This window comes from Artemia sp. Qi Xiang Cuo, chromosome 15, assembly GCF_049724085.1.
Source record: "Artemia sp. Qi Xiang Cuo chromosome 15, ASM4972408v1, whole genome shotgun sequence".
Classification (NCBI taxonomy): Eukaryota; Metazoa; Arthropoda; class Branchiopoda; order Anostraca; family Artemiidae; genus Artemia; species Artemia sp. Qi Xiang Cuo.
The window spans coordinates 45,423,302-45,429,301 of record NC_142808.1 but is presented as its reverse complement, the minus strand read 5'-3'; the positions used below and the strand labels follow the sequence as shown (position 1 = coordinate 45,429,301).

Genomic DNA, 6,000 nt, shown 5'->3' with positions numbered 1-6,000 from the left:
AATGGAAAATAGACCTATCTGTCTATCTATCTATCTAATGGTCCCCTTAAACCTGACATTGCTTTATTTCATAGATGAAATGTTTGATTTTTGTTTTGGTTTTAATGTTCTTTATGGTTTAAATATCAATTTTTGTTTTAATGTTTCGATCAATCTTTAGCTTATGTTTCTTACATTTACGTAGGTAGTTTCCTTTTGTCAGATTTTTCAGTTTTTAAGAGTTAATGGTAGTTTTGCTGCTTCTTTAAGGACACCCTAGATGGTCAATCAGTTTTATCAAGAACTTCCGTCAATCAATTGATTAAAGCATAATGACCGCCAAGGAACCGATTGAGGCATTCTAACTTTCTATCAATCACCGTCAATGCTTGATTCAAGCGTCAAATATGTTTCTAGATGGTCAATCATGCTTTAATCAATTGGTTGACGGAAGCTTTTGATCAAAATGATTGACCGTCTAGGGTGTCCTTTACAGTTTAACTTCCGTTCCTTTTCGTTACTTTTTTATTGCTAACAATAGTCGTTTAAGAAAGGGGGAAGAGAAAATATAACCTGGATAAGAGGGATGCATGTTTCTAACGATGCTATATTACTACCAAAGTAATTTTTATTCTCTGGATGTGGTTTTAGATAATGCAAAGCGAAATTTATAATTTTTTGTAAAAACAGTGCAAATTAAATCAATTTTATCTGTGATTTAACGCCATCGAATTTATCGGTTGGCAAGCCGAATTTACCAAATGATTTAACATGATTTAGACCATATAGACTACTTCATGTCGGAAATTATAATTGCTATCCATGAAAACTGACCAATAAATTTAGCTTGGTAGTACTATATAATTCAATTTTCACCCCATCATTATAATCCTAGTTAAGCAAACACTTGCGAAAAACAAAGCCAAACTAGAAGAATTATTTCGCAACTGCCACATTCTCAAAGTACAATTTAAAACAAAAAAATACAGAGGCATTAAGTTAGGTAGGTAAACACATCACGCCGTGTAGCAACAGCACATAAGATAAATAGAAGACCACTAGAAAAAAAGCAGACAAAAAATCTTTTATCTAAGAGAAATCTTCAAAATTCTTTTCTACAGATTGAACACGGGTACATATGAATATTAAACTGAAGCCTCTTTTAACTGTAGCCTATCACTTGTATCAGTGACACAGTCGGTATTTCATTTCAGAATAGGCCACAAATTCAGGCACCAAACCAAAGGGATTTGGGATCTTTGTCCGAAGAACGGGGGTTCAATTCCTGGTGTGGTCTGCTATTTGGTTGGCGTGACCCTGCTCAGCGGTGTGAGAGTCGACCCAGCTCTAAATGGATAAATCTGGGGAAAGTAAGCAGGAAGGGTGTGCGAAAGCACAGGATGGCTGGCCCCCAACCTCCCATTGCACTTCTTGGATGATGGACCTTGAAACGGAGATCAGCACCACCGGTTTGGACTTTAAGGGTCTAGTCCCCTATCATTTACCTTTTTTACTCTATGGGTTTCCATCATTGTGTATCAATTCATAACGTCAGTGAAACTATTAGACCCCTCCACTTTCTCCTCATTCTCCATGGAACCAAATTGTTTCCAGTTATTTTCCATTCAACCCCACAGCTTCAAACCGCAATTGTTCAGAATGTCGAGGGGCTACTCTCTTTCAGAAATCATGCACACCAGATGACCCATGCCAAGCGTTTTGGGGAGCATGGCCGAAGTGTGCCAAGCATGGTGGAGCTGAGCGGCACACGAGGCGTTCCAAGATCTACACCAGGTGGCGGCAAATAATGCCCCATCTCAGACAGAAGGCTATTTATTACACGGGATGTGCTGCTACGATTTTAGACAGATGACTAGGCTGGTGGCCGGTGTTTACACCCCGGAAAATACCCCGCCCCCTCCCCGTCAAAAATAAGGCTTTCCAAATTTGAGAATTTTATTTGAGTTTCAGTTTTTTAATTTCCGTAGGAGGAAGGAATTTTGGTACTTGTGTATTATGCGCCACTCGCTCAAGTTTACGCTGTGTAAAATTCGAGAACACGCCGTTTTTTTTGTTACTTTAGAAATACATTTGGGCTATAGATTTCCACATTAGGGGGTCACGATTGATCAACGCAGATACGATAGCTGTTCAGGAGAACTCAGTGGCAGATCCAGGGGGAGGGGGGCCAAAATGTTTTCTGGCGCTCTCATTCCTTGTTTTTTTCTTTTTTTTCACTTTCTTAAAGAATCAAGTTGTCAATTTGATCAATTATTGGCGCCTTTGTCATGCCCCCCCCAAGATATGGCAATTATTCTGCATATTAAATAGACAGATAAATAAGTGTATTTTAAAGCCAAATATACGGCCACGAACACAGTAAAATAACATAAATGAAAGGCATAAATAACATAAACTTTCATCAGCGATCATCATAAAACACTTAAATGATACACTACATTAACCTCATAACAGTATTTAATACTTGGAAAAATGGTCAGGGAAAAAAAAAAACATTTAACACTTGGAAAAAACACTTAGGCTAAAGGAAAGATTACATTTACTTTATACTGTTTTTTATTTTCTTTTTTTTTTTTAGTTAACAAAGTTTCCAGATACCTTACTATTCTTCTGTTATTTTTTAGTTGCCATATACATAGAAATAATTGTTTTCTGACTTCAAACTATTCAAATACTTTATTTCCCCCCCCCTCTATGTGCAAATATACAGCCCAAATTATATATTTCCCATATATTCTATTACTTGTCTTTGTCTTGTCTCGCGCTAAGCTGAAAAAAACTAACGAAGAAACCGGTTTTGTTCTTGAGTTTTACACAGCGTAAACTTGAGTGAGTTGCCCACAATACACAACTACCGGAATTTTTCACGGAGGGCCAGATTTCCCGGTATTATTTAAAAAAGATCAGAAATTAAATTTGAAAAAACAAGTTTTTTCAACTGAAAGTAACGATCAACATCAAAACTTAAAACGAACAGAAATTATTACGTATTTGAAAGGAGTTGCCCCTTCCACTATAATTTCAAATCGTTTTTCAAAACAAAATAGAAATCTCCTTATGTAGAATTTTTTCCCGGGAATACCCCCCCCCCACTACTCACTCAAGTTTACACTGTGTAAAACTCGAGAACAAAACCGGTTTCTTCGTTAGTTTTTTTCAGCTTAGCGCGAGACAAGACAAAGACAAGTGACAGAATATATGGGACACATATAATTTGGGCTATATATTTGCACATAAGGGGAGGGAATAAAGCAATTGGATAGTTTGAAGTCAGAAAACAATTCTTTCTATGTATATGGCCACTAAAAAATATATTTGCACAATATAAAGCAATTGGATAGTTTGAAATCAGAAAACAATTCTTACTTCATAATATGCAGAATAATTGTACCTACATTACCCTCCCCCACTAATGTGCAAATATATAGCCAAAATTTGTTTCTAAAGTAACGAAGAAACCAGTTTGTTCTCGAGTTTTACACATCGTAATCTTGAGTCAGCGGCGAATAACACACAAGTATCGGAATTTTTCATGGAGAGAGAACTTTAACGAAAAGAGCGAGGTCTTGAGGAGGAGACACCCCTTTCATATATGTAATGATTTCAGTTCGTTTTAAGGTTTGATGTTGCTCCTCATTTTCAGTTGAAAAATAGTTTTTTTTTTTTTTTTTTTTTTTTTTTTTTTTTTTTAATTACTTACAGATAGTACTTGTTAATGGGAAACATAAGTTTTTTAAAGAAAAGTAGAGAGCCTAATTAAACCAAAAATGAGCTGAAATAAAGTCCAATAATCTCCAAAGTAGAAACTATGGAGCATAATAGAAAAAAAAATTAAAAAGATGTAAAATATTTTTTATATGAAAAAGACTATGTCAATAAAAAATGAACGGAAATTAATATAAAAACCTTTTTCCACAAAACAAGTTTGTCAAAGAATAGTAAACAGCCTCGTTAAGCCAAAAAGAGTAAACATAAATTCAAATAATTTTTCAAGCTACCACAAATCACCATAAATAAATGAATTGAACCCAAAACGACCGTTAATTACAATAAATAACCTATTAAAACTCAAAATAGCAACAATCAGCATGACTAGGGCTGACAACCCCCACACCTCCTCAAGACCAGAACATAATTTGCCCTTTACTGAAAACAAAATACATTTTAAATGTTTTCACTTTTTTGACTTTAACAAATAAAGAAGTATTAAGACTATACGAAATTGATAACGGATTATGTATATCATACTGACAATACACGGTTATATTATTTTTTAGGTAAAGTGCAAATTATTTTCGGGTCTGAAGAAGACATGGGCGTTGTCAGGCATACTCCTTTTATTTTTTGCTCGTTGAGTTTGACTAGGCTATCTATTGTAATTTCTGTTAGTTTTGGGTCCCAAAACCAGTTGGTACAGTTGGCTCCCAAAGCCAACTATCCTTTGAAAGGATAGCCAAATCTTCTTAAACTTTTTGGTGCCATATGTTTTAGCTTAATTTTGATGATTGTTTGCCTATATTTTTTTTCTTCTTCATTTTTTTTTTTAAATTTGGCACCCACTAGGCCTACTGCCAAAAATTCCAGAAGTTCAATTGGAATTCTTTTCTAAACATATGGATTTGTGTTTTTTTTCTAAGTTTTTAAGACACTTCTAGTGTGTAAATTCCTCTTTTTCCCGTTCCTTAGCACTTTCCAACGAAACTAAAATAAAAACACAAAAAAGTTTTAAATTTAGAAATCTTATTTTCCACAGGGGGGAGGGTATTTTCCGCAAGAGTATTTTCCAAGGAGGGGGTACTTTTCTCGGGGGTTACTTTCCGTGGAGGGAGGGCATTTTTCGGGGGGTTAAACACCCCCCATTCCACTATATTCATTTATGTTATTTTACTGTGTTCATGGCCGTATATTTGCTTTAAAATACACTTATTTATCTATCTATCTAATATGCAGAATAATTGTACCAAACACATTTTGCATGCAGACCCGCTATAGATTACCCCCCCAATGTGTAAATCTATAGCCCAAATTTATCTCTAAAGTAACGAAGAAACTAACAAAAAACCGGTGTGTTCTCGAATTTGACACAGCGTAAACTTGAGTGAGCGGTGCATAATACACAAGTTCCAAAATTCCTTCCCCTACGGAAATTAAAAAAATAAAACTCAAATAAAATTCTCAAATTTGAAAAGCCTTATTTTCCACAGGGGTGGGGGGTATTTTCCGCGGGGCGGGGGTATTTTCCACGGGGAGGGTATTTTCCAGGGAGGGGGTAAACGCCTAGAACCGACTAGGCTATCGTAGTCTAAATTCATTTAGCCTAGAAATTCTTGGTGTTAAAATATCTTGGGACATCAGGATTTTTAAAAATACCTGGGTGGGGCTTAGCCCAAAATCGGTTGGGAACCACTGATCCAGATAGATCAACACTTTGGAAAAGTTTGTTTCCCCTTTCCAGCACCTTGGTATTTTTCATAATTGCTAATAAGAGACAAAAACTGTGTTTCTTTTCACCGAACGAAGCTTAGTCCCCTGAAACCCAAACAATAAAGGTACAAGAAAAATTGTTTATAAAAAACTATTTTTATCGGTTGATTTACTTTCCACTTTGTCAGCAGAGTGCCAAATAAACATGCATTTCTAAGAGCGCGTCTCCATTCTGCAAATTTTCTAAACCCCTAGTCCAATTTCAATGAGACTTGTTCACCAGTTCCCAAACTGGCAGGTTGGAGAGTGAAGACAACGAGCATGACAGAATGGACACATTGGCAGATTATCAGAATCACCAAAAAGGAGACACAACTTAACCCTTGTTTTTGATATCAGTGGTTTGGATTAACTGGCAGCATGTTAGTGTCTACCCCCTTGATGAAAAGAGAAAAATCATTACGTTGACAAAATTATTTTCATGACATCATGATTTCGACAGAGATTTGGCAAGCTCTAACAGGTTTTAATAACTGAGAATAATTTTTGAGAAACAAAATTTTACACCACGACAAT

At 35.7% G+C, this 6,000-nt stretch overlaps 1 protein-coding gene across 1 annotated transcript in view; it reads right to left on the bottom strand.

Annotated features, from left to right (window-relative positions):
- The window catches only part of Amph (amphiphysin), a 117,238-nt gene that overhangs the window by 94,747 nt on the left and 16,491 nt on the right, over positions 1 to 6,000 (bottom strand). The window lies entirely within an intron of this gene.